The sequence below is a fragment of the Artibeus jamaicensis genome, unplaced genomic scaffold (genome assembly GCF_021234435.1).
Source record: "Artibeus jamaicensis isolate MK-2021 breed Jamaican fruit bat unplaced genomic scaffold, CSHL_Jam_final scaffold_1964, whole genome shotgun sequence".
NCBI classification, from domain to species: Eukaryota; Metazoa; Chordata; class Mammalia; order Chiroptera; family Phyllostomidae; genus Artibeus; species Artibeus jamaicensis.
Window position 1 is genome coordinate 22,065,332 of NW_026522030.1, and position 16,599 is coordinate 22,081,930.

Below are 16,599 nucleotides of genomic sequence, written 5' to 3' on the forward strand. Positions count from 1 at the left end.
GCTGCGCGTGCCAGGCGCGGGAGCGGGCCAAGGCGGGGGTGCGCGGGGGCCGCGGCCAGGAAGGGGGTCCTGACGCGCGGCCGCGAAGGCTCGGGGAGACAAGGCGCGAGGGGGAGGGGAGCGAGGGCGCGCGCGGCCGAGCGGGCGCCCGCGGTCACATGGGCGAGGGAAGGAGGGAGGGAGCGCGCGAGGGAGGGAGGAGGATGGGGGGGTTAAAGCCGCCGAGCGCCGAGGAGCCGGTGCAGAGCGGGCGGCGGCGGCAGCTCCAGCCGGCGAGGCGCAGGGCTCCGCGGCAGGATCTGGGCAGCGGTGCTAGCTTCGCGCTCCCTGCCCGGGGCTATAGAAGCAGGAGGCGCGGATCCCCGGCGGTCCGAGGGTGCGGTGAGTAGCTCGCGGCGGATCTTGCGCGGCCGGACCCTCAAACCCTCCGGCTGACCGACAGACCCGCGGCCCTCGTGCGCGCGTGGGCCCGCAAACGGGTGGGGGACAGGAAAGTTCACGGGAAACTTTGCCCGCAAACTCGGGAGCCGGGGCGCAGGAGAAGCAGCCCCCCCACGTCCAGGCAAGCCGGGGGGTTGGGCGTGGTGGTAGTGGGGGCGGACAATAGGCTTGGGGAGGTGGCCAGGGTAGATTGTCCTAGCATCCTTGTTCTCCCTCTCCCCTCAGCAGTGCGCGCGGGGTATGGGAAAATTCCGGAGCTGGGGGTCGCAGTGACCCCCGCGCGCCCGGAGGCGGCTTCCTTCTCCCGCAGAAATTTGGACTTAAAAGCGCCCAGGGGTGTGAACGGATGCGTTTGCCAGTGTCTCTGTGTCCATGTGAATCCTGTGTGTGTGTGTGTGTGTGTGTGTGTGTGTGTGTGTCTTAGCGTGAGCCTGTCTGTGATTTCCTCGTGAGTATGCCCGATATCTGTCCACACAGTGGGGCTCCTCCAGTGTCTCTTTGTAAGTCCCCAGTGTCCGTGTGGGTACGCTTGTGGTGTATTCCCGTCTCTTTGTGAGAGTCCACCCGTGTGAGTCTCCTCCAGGGCGGCTCTGTGGGAGCCGGTTTGGGTGTCCCTGTGTTGTTCTGAGTAGTGTATCTCCCGCGCGTGGGGGCTGGGCCGCGGGGAGGTCACCAGACGGACAGCTCTCCTCCGGCTCTTCTCCTCTCCAGAGCCTCTCCTGCGTCTAACCCTCTCACTGCTCGCTCCTTGGCCCCCTCCCCCCTCCAGTAGCTTCAGGCGGGCAGGACTATTTCACGCCTTGTTGAAAATTCAGGATTTTCTTTCTCTTTCCGTCTAGTCTCTCTTTGAGAAGCGTCTGTGTGTGTCTTGTGTGGCTGGCAGCTTGTCTGCAACACTGGGTGTGTGTGTCTGCATGCCTCTTTAGGAGTGTGTCTGTAGCATTAGTTGTTTTGCCTGTGATGCGTGCCGTGATTGTGTTTGTGTCACTGGGGTTGTTCGTGTGGCTGTGATCAGTGAGGTGGTGGGAGTCTGAAATGCTGGATGTGTTTGTGCATCTGTGATTGCTGTACGTACGGGGGCTCTGAAACACTGAATGCATTTCCGTGTGTCTAATTCTGGGTGTGATGGTGTACCACTGCATGTGCGGGGTGGGGGCTTCAACAATTGGATAGTCCTATGGCTGCAGATAGGGCAAGCCTGGGCTGGGAGGTGGCGTGAGGGGCCTGTGTGTCTCAAAAAATTATGCCCCATGTCTCCACTGTCAAAACCCACACAAAGCCTCTGGACTGGTTCTTGGGGCTCCTAGTAGGATTGGTGACATAAAACTAAGGTTCGCACTCCATCAGGGCCAATACTTCACCTGGAACACTAGCTTTCTACAGACTAGGAGTTTAAAGTTCACATTCATGACTTCTTGGGGTTCTAGAATTCATACTCAGCTTCACACTGGGACACTTACATTCACATGCACTCACACTCAGAATTACACCAGGACAACGGGACTCACTCAGATTCATGCTTACGTTCTGGGGCTCATATCCAGCTATACACTTCGGTCCTCCAGTTTACACTCAGACCCACGCTGGGACCCTAGGCTCACACTTAGATTCGCATTTCTGTCTTGACTTAGCTCATAGACTTATACTGAGAACTAGAGTCTGTGCTCAGAGCCTCACTGGGGTTCACAAATTGAACTCACACTAAGACCCTGGGGTTTACTCCATTCACACCTATATTTTGGGGCTCACACTCAGAGTCACAGGAAGACTAGGGGCTCAAATGCAGACTCCTGGGGAGCCCGGGGCTCACGTTTGAACTTGAGGACTCACATAGGACACGGTTCACAGGCTCAGGCTTCCATCTTGGAGCTCACACGGAGACTCCAACTAGAACTCTAGTGATCACATGCAGGATTCTCCCTTCCACCCTGGGATCACTCAGAGACCCAGTGCTCACACTCAGACTTACAAAGGAACCCCAGTGCTCAGGTTCAGAATGCCTTTAAGATTAGGGGCTGACGCTTGCACTTGCTCTAGAACTCTAATGCTAATGTATGCTGACCTGTGTGGGAATCATGGAGCCATACTTCAGTCCTGGGGCTTAGAGTCAGATGCACATTCGGACCTGGGTTCACACTCAAACCTTTATTTCCATCTTCAAGTTCATACTCAGACTGATGTCCTTGGTGGTGACATTAAACTTGCCCTTCCATCTTGGGGCTGATGATACTCAGACTTGCACTAGGTTCCTAGTGCTCACACTCAGTCATTGCTTCCACGCTGAGGCTTTCATATTCACATGGGGGCCTTGGGGTTTGCCCAAGTTACACTCTTAACTGGGGCTCAGACATTCAGATGCATGCTAGGACTGTGGTGTTCACACTGTTGGTGGAATTTAGAACTCCTATTCAGATACACCCAGGCTTGCTTTGGGTTTGTGCTGTATATCAGGACATGGGGGTGAGGAACAGAGACCGCTACAAAACCTGTCCCCTCCAAAGGCAGGGCAGGGAGGGGAGGGGAGGGGTACACGTGTGGCCACATCCTCACCCAGTTAAACTGTTCTGCCTTCGCTTCCCCAAGGAGATTAGGTTCTTGGTGGGAAGGTCTGAGTAGCTTTTTGTTACAGGGGTAATATGTGCCCTGAGAGTCTCCCATGTGCCTTGTTTATGCACATTCCCCTGAAACAGTTTTGGTCTATTCCTGCTGTGGTAGAGAGGGTCAGGTGTGGTGAAATAAGACTCATGTCCACCCAAGACATCGCCCCCACCCCAGTGATCCTTCCAGTGGGAGTTTGTGAAGCTGATCTGGTGTGGGGTAGACCTCTGACTCCTTTGGACATTCAGGATGTTGAATCTCTGATTCTAAGGGGGGTTGCGGCCCCTGAGAAGGTAGCTGGAGGAAGAAACTGGATAAGAACCCAGCCTCTCTTTTCCGTCCTGGTTAGAGAGGGGCAGAGGCTAAGTTTTGTTATCAATCGCAGTCTCCTGGAATGCCTGTTGAGCCTTTATCCCATCTCCAGGGAATGCCCTGGGTTCCCCTCTCTACTCCTCAGAAGAACAGTAGACTGGGGGGTGGGAGGGGTGGAGCTGTGTTGGGTGATGTTGCAACCAACCCTAGGACTCCACCTCCTTTGGAGTCACTGTCTGGGCTTTAGATGCCCTCCCACTATGGGACCAGTGGGTGGGGTGCATGAGGTACACTATCAGCCCTTGGGACCCCAGGAAGTCAGGACCTGACCCTTAGGCTCTGGTGACTGAGCTGTAACTGCTTCCTGTCCCTGAAGGGGACACATGCTCTCCAGCCCCCCCTATGGGGGTGGGGGAACTTCGAGGCAAGATGCCCTGCTCTCTGCCTTTGGGGAGTTGAAGTGTAAATGAATCTGAGACATATGGAGTGGATTTTCTTTGAAATGCAGATGGGTTAGGGGGGGACCATGTGTGCCTGGTTTTGGGGGGTCTCAGAGAGCAAATAGGCTGAGAAGAGAGAGCTGACCCCTTCTCCATACGGACCATGGAACTTCAGCTGTGTAAACTCCTGTGGCCCTGAATGACCACACCCACCAGGGCTCCTGGCTTCCTGTGGGGAGGAGCTGAGAAGGCGAGGGTTCCCTCTGGGCCAGGAGCTTTGAGGTCGTCAACCCCTTGCTTCTGTGGAGGGCAGAGAGCCCCCAAAGAGCAGAGCCATGCTGGTTTGGGGGTCACAGAGCCAGGAGCTCTGGGGGGGGCATGGGCAAGGGGTGGAAGGAGGAGCTGAGACAGATGTGAGGACAGAGTTAGACCCTGACTTGTGGGGAAGCAGCTCCTAGAAACTGGGGCCAGAACTGTTGCGGAAGAAACTGAATTAGATTATGGCGGTGATTCTGGCCTGCACAGGGGCTGATCCTGAGGTTTAGGAATGGACTGAAGAGTACTCAGTCCTGCAGGAGGATTGGTTTTTCCAGACGGGGGCAGTCTGTTTGCCCACCATACACTGTGCTTTTCCCTTATAACACTCAGCAAGTTTGCATAGTAATTGCCCATGAACTCTGTGGGAAACCCAGGGACTGGGTCTGCTTTGCTCCCCACGGTACACACTGCCCCTGGCACAGACCTGATGATACACAGTAGGAGGGTGGTGTTGATTAAACAGTACATCTTTTTCTCTCCCATCAGACTGAGTGCCCCTCACGGGCAGAACCATAACCCCAACTCCCAGCATAGTGCCTGGGAGGAGTTAGGTGCTCCATATATGTTAAGGAATGAATCTTTGAGTGGGGACTTCCTGGGGTTTGTGGCTTGAGACCCAACATTTGTATGCCCCTATTTGGCTTGAAGGATCCCTGCGTAGTTTGCAGGCTAGACTAAAGGAAGGACTTCCCTGTACTTAGGGTTGGAGAGCAGAGGGTAGGCAGCTTCTTCCTGGAAAAGTTCTGGACTAGGGGAGACTGAGATAGGGCAATGACCTTGATTCTGTGGCAGAGGTCGGAGGTCACCCCTGTCCTTTCTCCAGCTTCAGGATTTTTCAAAAGGTGGTTAAGTCCTCTCCCCATGCAGTTCTGAAGGTGTCCCTTTGTCTAGGTCTGGTTTTCCTGGACCATAGCTGAGACAATGGACCCCATCTCTGGGCCTCCGAGGCTGGGCTCTGAGGTTGTGAGGCTGTTGTGGGTACCACGGACTGTCTGTATTGGTTATTAATGGAGGCTATCTCAGAACACAGGGTTCGGATCCTAAAAATACCCTGTCCAGCCAGAGCCTAGGAGTTGCCAGTGTTGGCTGCTGTCGCAGTGGCTGCATATTGATCAGAGAGACGCAGAGCCAGGAGAGACTGGGACAGTGTGGGGAAACTGAGGCAGCATGGACAGGAGATGCACAGAAGACAGGGCCTTTGTTTTCTATGGAATAAAAATTTATAAAACTAGTAGTGTCCATTAGTCAAATTATACTATGGCAACATGTAGGGTAATCTGTTACCTTATACTGCAGAGAACTTCCTTCTGAGATGTATCAGGAGATAAGTCTGATATCAGACATAAAATTTAAGTAGTCAGTTCAAGTCCAGCTTCAGGATGTTCCAAAATAAGTGCGTGGTGCTAGACTTTTCTGAGCCACTGCCCACATCCCTTCTTCCCAGAGCCCTTCTTTGGAGTCCAGGTCCCAAGGAGGGTCTTACACACCCACCTGACCTCTGACCTCCCAGGCCTCTGTGTAGCCCCTCTTCCCAAGGAGAAGGGAACTGCACAGTGGTCTCCCGAAGGTAGAAAGAGCCCTGCCTCTGAAGTCAGATGCCATGTGACCTTGGCTTGTGAGCTGACCTACCTGGGCCCCTCTGTGAAATCACGGGATGGGGGCTGCCGGGCCCTGGCCCAGGCTGGAGAAAAGGCGGTTTTGGCACCCATCCAGGCCCCTGACGTCAATGACTCTCCAAATAATGGAATCAATATTGGGTGGGGTGGGGGGGCAAGCGTGAACCAGGCCCCAGCGATTAGAAACAGATCAGCACAAACCCGCAGCTGATTCTGATAGAGCTGCCTTGGAGAGCTAGGGTGGGAGGCCTGGAAGGAGGTGGATCTTCGTGGGGAACAGGGGCTCAGGAATGGGAGGCGCAGCCCCTGAGTGTCCCCCAAGTGTCCAGAGCATGAGGGTACACAAATGGGCAGAGACTCTGGGGCTGCCTGGGTCAGAATGATAGGGTAGGGACCCCTGTCCTAGTCCCTTTCTCCTTTGAGCCTGTGGGGTTCCAAGGCTAGGGGAAGTTTGTGAGTGGAGACTTCATCCAGTCTTTGGGTGATAAAGAGTGGGCAAGGGCAGTTCAGAGTTCATCTCTCTGCGTCCCAGATGGAGGTCCCTAGGCTGGATTGTGCTGAGGGTCACAGGTTGCACTGAGGGGAGAGAGAGAGTTGTGAGTGAGACCTAAGGGAAATGACCTTTTGCTTGGAGGCAGAAGGCATTAATCTAAGATTGGGAGGTGGATATTCCCCCTCAGATTGGGAGTTTGGCCTCCTCTACCAGCTCATGTACTTTCAGTCCCCTAGAAGGCAGCAGGTGAGGATGGAGGGGGCCATGGGGTCTGTAGGGGGCTGGCCTGGCAGCAGCTGACAAAAAACAGGAAGAAGGGCTGGGGGAGAGGCTGTAATTATGGGGCATTTATTATTAATCAGATGAAATTGCTGGAAGCAGCTGGTGTAATCTGCGTGGCGATACAGACTGCACGCCCCCCCCCCAACACGCACACACTACACACACAGCCTGTGCCTTGTTTGCTCTCACAGGTTTTTTTCTTGCAAAGGTCAGATGGCTTCATTTGTGTCTCTGTATCTGTGTGTGTTAGCGTGGCTCTGTCTGTGTTTTTCATGTCCACGTGTCCCCCACTCTCCCTCCGTTGTCTTTTCTGCCAACTCTGTCATTCTTTGGCCTGATGTGTGTCCTTGTCTCTGTCTTCCTCTCTGCCTCCCTCCCTTCGGTTCATCCCTTGGTGTGTCTGTATCCATTACCCCCGGCCGACCTGTCTCTGACACCCTGTTTTAGTTTCCGGCCATCTCTCCCTAGTTGGTGGTTTCCCCGCATTGCTGGGCAGAGTTGGATGACATGGAGTTCCTTTCTCATGGGTATGTGTTTAGGCACCTGATCATACCTTTGGGACCAGTTTTTGGGAAAGAAGGACATGGGGACCCTGAGGATCTCTTAGGGTCTTGTAGAAGGTGGGTGCTCTGTTAAGTAACTGGAGCTCTTAGAAGACTTAGGGGCTTTCACAACAGTCCTGAGTACCACACCAGCTCCCTTAACAACTGAGTTGTGTGACTTTGGGCAAGGCGATTTTGTTTTCTGAGCCTCAGTTTCCTCCTCTGGGAAATGTAAACAGGATTACCTCTGAAGGTTGTTCTGATGATTCGGTGCAAAAATGTATGTTAAGTACTTATCATGGTGTCTGGCTCAGCAAGGGTCCTGCAAAGGTATTAGCTGTTACTGTATTATTTTTGGAAAAGGCACTGCACAGGTAAGAGAGAAATCTGCAGAGACAGATTGGTATAGCAGAAAGGCTTTAGAACTAAGACTCAAATCTGTGTTCTGGAACTAATCAGCCTGTGTGGTTTTGGGCAAGTTACTTAACCTTCCTGAATATCAGTTTTTTTTTCAAGTGTCAAATGTGAGTAGTACTAGAACCTACCTCATGGAGAACTCAAGAAAATTAAGTGGAATGGTGCGTATAAAGTGCCTACCACAGTCCCTGGCACATAACAGATGCTCAATAAATCAGAGTGGCCGTGAGGCAGAGGAAGGGGATGGTCATGTGGTGTGTCTCTGAGTGTGCATGTGAAAATATGTGTGATGTGGAGGTAATTGTGTTCACAACTGTGAACTGGTTGTGTAGAGATTTTGGATCGTCTGTGGGTGAGTATGCAAGTGTGTCCTATGTGGCGTCAGCCACTGGCTTCTGGCCTCCGTTTGTCCCTGTGGTTCAGAACCTGAAGTCGGTCAGGAAGGGGTGCCAGACAGAATTTGGATTATCCTAACTTTTCTTCTTCTAGCTGCTTCTCTGCTGCCTGCCCCTGTCTCTCCTTCTTATGGTTGGGTTGTGAGTGTGGAACGAGCTCTGAGTTGGACTAAGGCCTGTGGCTCCTCTGTGACCTCTGGTTTGTGCCCTTTGCCCTTCTAGAATTCAGCCTTGACACATCATCCGCCCCCTTGGTTTTGGAAGTCTCAGGAAGAGTTTGGTCTGGAGGAGGAGGACGTTGATGTGCTCGGTGTGCGGCCAGTGGTGAAGAGGTATGTGCTGGGGACCCAGGCAAGGCAGGTCCGTCTCAGGGCATCAGGCAGACGTGAGTGAAGGAGGGCCTCGGATCCCTTTCTTCTCCTCCCGTCTTCTTCCTCTTGAGGCTTTTCATGCTCTCATAACAGGCCCATAAAGGGGAAGAGACTCACCCATAGTCACACAGGCAAGAGTGAAACCCGGTCAGAAAACCGGGTTCCGCATGAAGGGACTGAATCCTGGATGTGGGAGTATGTTTCTTTCGCATTGTCTGGCTCCCTCTCTGCCCCCAAAGCATTTCTCTGGCTTGACTGGGGAAGCAGCTGGGTTTGGAGGAGGTGGAATGGGGGGTCAGAAAGTCCAAAATCTTCTGGGGCCAGCCCCAGGGCTGGACCCGACTCTCCCCGCCTTTCATTCAGTCCAGGCAAGGCCCCTGGATTGGCAGCCCGGGGGTGGGGTTGTCCAAGGAATTGAGGCGCTGGAGCGGAACGGAAGGGCTTATTGTCCAAAACCCGCCAGAGGCCCACAAAGGGCAGCCGGGCTTTTCATCTCAGCTCCCAAACAGACTGGCCATTTTCCCGGCCCGGGAGTGGTGGGGAATGACCCTTCAGAACTAGGAGTGGGGTGTTGTTCAGGGTAGGGTGGGGTATCCCAGGCTGACACATGGCCATTAAAGAGACTTAACATGGAGCTGGGGTTCTGAAGGGGAGGAAGGGAGGCTGCAGAGGCTGTAGAGAGTTAAGCTTCCATCTTCACTGTTCCCAGAGGACCAAAGGACATGGAGTGGGGTGTCTGGTAGAAGTTCAGATTTACACAATAATAGATAATAAATATTTATAGGGGGCACACCTGGGAGGGGTCTGAGGGCTTGCTGGGAAAGTGAGCTACCGAGCTATGAGGGTACATAATCCTCCCCCCTCCAAATTGGGAACACCTTAGGGAGCTGGAACAGAAGTTGGAGAAACGCAGGCTAGTGGTCAGACAAGAGAATGGGCCCCCTGCAACAGGAGGGACTGAGGCCAGACAGCAGGAAGGACTTCCTGCCAGTGAACAGTAGCTCAGATGCCCTGACCCTGTCCCCAGGGATCCCAGAGGATAGCAAAGAGCAGGGGAGCTGGAGAGCACCCCCAGGGGGCTAAGGCTGAGGCAGCTTCTGTGAAGGCTGAGGAGGCTGGAAGGAGGACTTGGCAGTTCTGTCCACCCTCTCCCAGCAGCACCTCCAGCTCCACTTTAAAAACAGCTTTTTAATTTAACAAAGTGGATGAAAAACTGTTTTTGGAAGTAAAAGATATCTGCTGTCTCCCAGGCTAGCACTCAGCCCTTGCAGAGAGCCTCTCTTCGGGTTTCTCCCACTGCCAGTGGCTCCTTTCCTCTCTCCGTGTCTCTGTCTCTATTTTTTGCCATTTCTGCTCCCTGGCCCCTGTTTTTCCTCCGGCCTCCCTTCATCACACACCCCCAAATTCCGCCTCTGTGGGAGTCTCATCCCCATTCTCTCATCGCCATATCTCTGCATTTTCTTTTGTCTTTCTCCCAGTCTTTCTTTTCTGGAGCTTCTCTCTCTCTCTCTCTCTCTTGATTCGTCTCTGTCTCCCAGCCTGTCTCAATCTCTGTCTCCCTTCCTCCCCTTCCTTTCTCCCCCAACCCCTGCTCTAAATGGGTCTATTTAAAACACCCGACGCTGCCAAGTTAGAAAAGCGTCTCCTGATAAAGCGCATTAGGCAGAGGGAGGGAGGAGGGGGGAGGAGGGAGCAGCGGTGGAGGGATTGATCCAAGCCCGTAACCCCATTAATCAGGCATTGTGGATCCCCCTCCCTCCCCCAGCTTCAGCCCCTTCAGAGCTAAAAGCCCCTGAAATATTTATCACCCCTCCCCCATGGGGGCGAGGGGAGGGACGTGTGGCCCTTGGTGTGAGCATCCCCAGCTGCTTGTTGCTCCCCCCACTGTGTGTATGTGCACACATGTGCATGTGCTCGTGTCTGCGTGCCTGGGTGTGCACACCTGACATGCCCAGGACCAGCTGCCATCTGGACTTTCTCCCACCCCCCCAACCCCCACCACAGGAGCAGCTTGGTTCCGGGGCAGCTCCTGGACCCTGAGAGTCTGGCTGGGATCCTGCCCTTCCTGAAAGGTTGGGCATGTAGAATAGGGAGGCTTTGGGGTCAGGAAGGGGTCTTCATGCCCCCCCCAAATCACAGTAGTTGGAGGACTGAGTGACAATGAGGGCAGGAAGGTGAGTTGGGGTTCAATGTCCAGATTTCCCGTGGGAGAGATAACTTGGGGAATACAGCTGGGGACTCCATGCTCCTAAATGCAGGAAGGTAACTTGGAAGGCTGGTTGGAGTTCCCCCTTTATCCTCAGAGGGCAGAAATATGAGCTAAGGTGGTTTGGGGGCCACCCATTACCCTCAGAAATCCAGGGAGGTGACCTGGGCTTGGGAGGGGGTCTCCATGACCCCGCACCCAGGGTAGGAAGGTTGCCACTCTCTGTGGGTGGTGTGGGGCTGGGCCCCACTTCTCAGGGCTTACTGATTGCCCCTGGCAGCAGAGGTCAGTCCTGAGACAAGCAGGGGTCTGTCCGAGTGGCCCTCAAGCAACTTCAACCTGGGCGGGGCCCCGTAGGCCCTGGCTGCCCCTGGGTTTGACGAAGGGCTCGGGTCCGCAGCCTAGAGGGTCCCTTCCCCCTCCCCTCTCGTTGCATCAAGTGCCACATCTCCTCCTGACTCAGACAATTAGATTCAAAGGATGACCTCACTGCCTGCCGTCCCTCACTCGCTCTCTCCGCTCGCTGGGCTTGCTGGCTCGCTCGTTCGCTCGCGGCGCGCTCCTTTCTCCCCTCCTCCCAGCCCGCTCACCGCCTCGCTCGCCGCCTCGCTCGCAGCTCGGCGCGGCCCCTCGCCCGCCCACCGGCCGGGACTCTCGGGTGGGGGGGGGGTCCTCTGCCTTCCGGGCTGCTCGGGTCCCAGCCCCGAGCTCCGGGGGCCCGATGCCCGCGAGAGGCCGGGCCGACCCACGGAGCGCCAGAGACACCGACGGGGCGCCTGCTTGGGGACACAGGTCAGTGGCCGCGCGGCCGCAGCCGCACAACTTGTCACCTCCGCTGCCGAGGCCGAGACGCCCCTGCCCGCGCCCGCCAGCCAGCCAGCCCGCCTCAGCGCTTCCCGCTCCTTTCTCGGCCCCCGCCCCCTGTGGCTGCTCTGAGCGCTCCCCCTGCCAAGCTGTCTCTCCTCTTTCTCCCCCCCAAAGTCCCCCTACCTCTGCAGCCGGTGGGAGGGACTGGGACTTCCCGAGGTCTCAGGGATGGGGCAGGGGGCCCAGTGACTGCAGCCAGACCAGGCCTATGACAGAAGAGGGGGCTCTGACCGTGTCCTTTGGCCTGGGGGAGGAGACCACCACCTGGGTGGGAAGGGGGCTACTGGGAGAGAGGCCCAGGGTGTGGGGGTGACATCTAGACAGAGGGATGAGCTCCTGACACTTTCCTTTTCTCACATCCTGTGGGCCTCTTGCCTGGTTTCACTTGTCCCCGTGTCCTAGCCAACTTTAGTCCCCACTGCCTGGTTTCATTTGGTGCACACAGCCTGTGTTCTTTTGGGCTCCGTTACCTGGTTTCCCTAAACCCTACTGCCTGATCTCTTTTGTTCCCACTGCCTGCTTACCACCGGGCTTTATGGGAGTGCCCTACCTATTTTCTGTGGGTCCTGCTGCCTGGGGTTTGCTCCCTTGCCTTACTTCCACGGAGCCCTACCCGGTTCCCTTTAGGATGGGGCATCAGTGTCCAAGCTACACCTGGAGTGGCAAGTGGTGAGGGTGTCAACAGCGTTGCCAGTTGTTCCCTGCTAGGGGCCTGGCCAGCACAGCCTGGATTCCATTCTGCCTGGACAGCAACTTGGTGTCCTTTCTTGTGATTGGGGGGGGGCAGGGTGCAGAGCCCCAGGGTCCAAGGACACTTAAGGATTCTTGTCCTCAGTGTTACTCAGGGGAGTGCCAGCTTGGCAGTGCTGTCCCCACCTCCCTTTGGGCCTGACAGTGATGACAGTGCTTTGGCTGGGGGTTGAGGTTGAGGCCCCGTCTCTTTCCCCTTCCTTCACCTCCTGCAACCAGGCCTGACATTCGGTGCCCTCTAGTCGGTGGTGAGCTCGGAGCTTTCAAAGAGGCCTGAACTCACACAGCAGATGGCTGGGCTGAGGGCTGCTGCTGGTCCTCCTCCCAGAGAAGAGGGGGTGTGGAAGGGTGGCAGTCGGAGCCTGGGGAGTGAGCTGGTTTCTGCAGTTTTCTGGCCCCCGCTCCTACCAGTGCCACCATCTCTTCACCCAGGGGCTTCTTCGCCCCTCCTGTCTGGCCTGGAGCTCCCCTCATTCTCAGATGCTGGTGTCGTGGGCACTAGGGGAGGAAGTAGCTACCTAGGGCAGTGGTTTTCAACGGGCGTGCCGCAAGAATTTGTAAAATGTGCAGTACCTAACTGTTTAGTCAGGGACACTAACCTTTTTTCCTTTACATTGTCAAATAAAAAAATAACAGCCAACACAACAGTACCCGTCTGGTGTGAATGAATCAAAATTACACCTATTTGTTTTTGTCATGTCAGCAAAAATATATATTTTTTGTTGTGCCACAGAATTTTAGTCTTTAGTTTATGTGTGCCATGAGATGAAAAAGGTTGAGAATCACTAGACTAGGGAGTAATTGTCTATTTCCTCATTTCTAGGGACTGTCAAAGTTCCTCTTTCCCTTTTCCTTCCTGCCTTAGGCTACTCTGAGCTTTATCTCCCTCCCCCCAGGCACTGCCTGGGCAACCCGAGGTCCCAGCACTGAGTCACAGTTCTGAGTGTGCGGTATTTCCCACTGCCGGTTAAGGGTGTGAGAGGTTGAGGGTGACGGGGCAGCCCTCAGTTTCTGGAGGTATGATAGTATCTGCGTGGAAGGAAGACTGCCTGTTCCGAATGTGTGATGGTATCCATATGTGAGACCATCGCTGTTCTGAGTGAGCACGTGTGAGAGAGTTTGTGTGTGACCGTAGTGCGTGTGTGCACACACACCAGTGTGTGCGAGGCTGTGCTGCAGGTGTCCATGTGGGAGGCCGTGGTGTGTGGCCGTGACGGTGGACTCTGAGTGTCGGCGGCGTCCGAACGGGGCTTTTGGGTGTGTCTTTAAAGTTCCGGCTGTGTGTTTGTAGAGGTCAGGGCTTTGGGGGAACTCTGCTGGGTGGTTGTAAGAGCCCTAGTGTGTGCTAGGACTCAGGGTGGAGTGAGCACTGGCTGTTGTGTGACTCCGAATCGCTGGTGTGTGTGTGAGCATGTGTGCACGCATACTCATGCCTGTGTTTACCCATCAGGAACAGATTGCTCTGGCTTCCCCACTGTGAGAGGGGAGTAAGGGGGAGGAAGGATGGCTTGCTTTTGCCCAGCAGACCAGAAGCTTCCTCAGAGTGTGTGCAGTGTACGTGCATGTTAGGGGAGTGGGGGGAACAGGACACTTGCATGAAGAAGACAGTTGAAACTTCTGTCCTCCCCTCTACCCCCAGCCCATGTCAGCTCTGTTCTCATGTCAGCTCTGTTCTGTCAGGGAGACCATCTTCAGTTCTTTTTGTCAGAAACCAATGCTTTGCATACACTGCCTCCCAGCCTCCCCGGTGTGTGTGTGTGTGTGTGTGTGTGTGTGTGTGTGTGTGTGTGTGTGTACACAAGCTTAGAAGCATTGGCTTCTGTGTGTGCACTTGAGGGTGTCTCTGCACCACAGCAGTGATGGAGCCAAGGGTGGGGTATAGTGAAAGATGCTGAGGCAAATAGGTCTTTGTCTCAGGCCCCAAATCTGGAAAACTGTTCTGTCCATTCTTCTGTCTCCATGGAAGGCCCTATATCCTCCATCCTGCCCCTGCCTCATCCATGGTGAGCCCTTGAGCCCTTGAGCCCTTGAGCCCTCGCCCCCATCAGCTAAGAGAATTCTCATTCAAACCCATTGCCCCGCCCATCCCCCACCTTTCATGGAGTTCTTCCAGCTCTCTAACCTCCTGTTGCAGCATTTGGTCCCTACAAGAGGAGCAGCCCCTTCTCACGACAGAATTAACCCGACTGGTGTGTGGGCCTTTTCTATATAGAGAGATCCTTCTCATAACCCCAGGACTCTGGACTGGGATTAGGGGATGGGGGATTTGGGGCTTGTGCCTCAGGGTCTGTGAAGCTGTCCAGAGCCCAGGTGCCCAGAGGAAGGACAGGAACTTCGCTGTCCCTTCCTGCTCCCCATTGGAGAGGCAGGGAGCTGGACCAGTTGACTTTGGAGGGAAGAAGCCCAGACCTTTTGCACCTGGAGGGCTGCCCAAGCCCAGGTCACCAGGCAGCCCCCCATCTGGAGTGTGGCTCCACATGTGAGCACGGGCTGGTGGGATGCAGATTCCCGCCTCCTCAGGACAGCTCCAAGTTGCCATCCAGGCTCATCATAGAAGGACCTAGAGTTCCCCCCCACAGCACACCCACACACACGTGCGGCAGGGCATGCACATGCTGATCTCAGGGTCCCTGTGGTGCAAGAGGCTGGGGGTGGGGGGTTTGAGTGCTCAGAATCTAGGCTGCTGCCAAAATCCATCGGAATCTTGTCTTTTCCCCTCCTCTTGTCGCCCCCCCACCCCCATCTCCGGCTGGGCTGCCGAGGTCACAGCAGCAGGTGCGGATACCCCCCCAACTCACTCACATCGGGCTGCCTCCTTTTCCACAACCTCAGCCAAAGGCTGGAGCTGGGGGACCAATCCCCCTGCCTCCCTCCTGCCCCCGCCAGTGGTGCTCAGCTTCTTCTGCCCCCTTCTATGTGAGGGAGAAGGGCGCCTATGTTTGGGTGGGATCCTTTTCTCTGGGCGTTGGAGTTTGCCTCTGGAGTGTGTGGGATTGCGATAGCCCAGGAAGAGATAAGGCTTGAATCCTGAACCCAGGCACGGCTTCCGAGTCCTGTCCCCTTGAAGCAGGGGCACTGACTGCTAAGAGCAGGGCCAGATCTGGACTCAGAAAGGAGAAAGAGCCAGAGACAAGAGACTCAGACAGGAGGGAGAGACGCCACAGGGAGTGGGAGCCTACCCCATGGCCAGCCGCCTCAGCCCAGGAGCTGGCCCCTGACCCGGTCCCACCCCCTCCCTGGTGGGGGGCCTGCGGGCCAGCTGCCAGGGGCTAGACCTCCCTCCTCAGCCTTCCCCCCACCCCCAGCCTCTGGACAGCTCAGGCCTCTGCCCCCGCCCCCACCGCCCACGCTGTCCAGGCTGCCTAGGCCTGGTGGGATCTGGGGGCCTCCTGGCCTCAGCCCCTCCTCCCCGTCCTGGAGCTTCCCGCCAGCCAGGACTGTCTCTCCCAGGCCCCCCCGGGCCAGTTCCTCCCTGCCCACCACGTCCTCGTCCCTGTCTCTGCCCTGCTCTCTCATTTTCTCTCCATCTCCCAGTGTAGGTGTCTCTCTCACTCTGCTCTAATTCCTCTGCAGGTCTGGGGCCTTCGAGTCAGTTAGCTCATGCTGTGTCCTATCCGGAGTTCTTGCCTTGTTCCCAGGATGGACCCCCAAGGGCTGCTGTGAGGGGAGGGGGGAATGAGACCCCAGGAGAGAGTGCCTTTTCCTTCACACAGAAGCATTTGGAGTCTGGGGTTGCCAAGGGGGACTGGAAGCTGTGGAGATGTCACCTTGGCTCTGCCGTGGGTGACATCTCCACAGCCATTTGCTCTCCGTCAGATGAATGTTTCTGGCTTCACCCACCCTGGGCCATGGGGGAAGTCCAGGCCAGTGAACTTCGTTGGATCTCAGTTTCTTGAAGGTGCCACAGGGGCCTCCTCGCTCACTCACTGTCCGGGCCAGACCGAGCCTGTCTGACCACCAGCACACCCATACCCACGCCCACGCCACCCTGCAGCTCCGAACACACTGCTTCTGGCACATCAGCACGTACACAGTCAGAGCTGGGCCGAGGTCAGTGGTGCACAGGGCCTCCCATGCGGGTCTTGTGTAAGCTAACTGCCTGCTTCTGCCCGGATGCAAAGAGGCTCTCCCAGCTGGCACTTGCCCTTCCTCAGGTTCTGCCTTCACCTGGGTGGGGGCTGAGGGTGGGGCACGGGGCAACTGCGACCTTGCCAGTCCCTCTGGGGCTGGCAAGAGGGACGTGAGGGGGCCCTGGATCCAAAGCCAGACTCAGAACCTGGGTAACTGGGGTTCCTGATCTGGAGCCTGTCACTTGTATCTGTCATTGTCACTGCTGGTGACTGTCAGCCTCCATGGTGTCAGTATTACTGTAGACTGTTACTACATCTTATTAACATTCCCGTGGTGCTGGGGACATCACTGTCAGTGTTACTCTCTGTGCCTGTCAGTCTTGTTGAATTTTTTATTTCAAGGTTATTGTCACTGTGACTGTCAATGTCAACAGGTATCACTGCCCTGTTGGTGTCACTGTGTGTGGCTGTCACTGCACTA

The 16,599-nt window shown here is 55.7% G+C and overlaps 1 protein-coding gene across 4 annotated transcripts in view; it reads left to right on the forward strand.

Moving 5' to 3' along the window:
- The first annotated feature begins 225 nt into the window (after positions 1 to 225).
- The window catches only part of CNTFR (ciliary neurotrophic factor receptor), a 37,427-nt gene continuing 21,053 nt past the window's right edge, over positions 226 to 16,599 (forward strand). For 2 of the 4 annotated variants that reach the window (XM_037151639.2, XM_037151641.2), the window contains exons 1-2: positions 226 to 381; positions 8,077 to 8,186. The gene's annotated coding sequence lies outside the window, so the exon portion shown is untranslated. Of the gene's footprint in view, positions 382 to 8,076; positions 8,187 to 11,005; positions 11,224 to 16,599 lie in introns of those variants that run through there. The other 2 variants (XM_053656559.1, XM_037151640.2) reach the window with 2 other exon arrangements.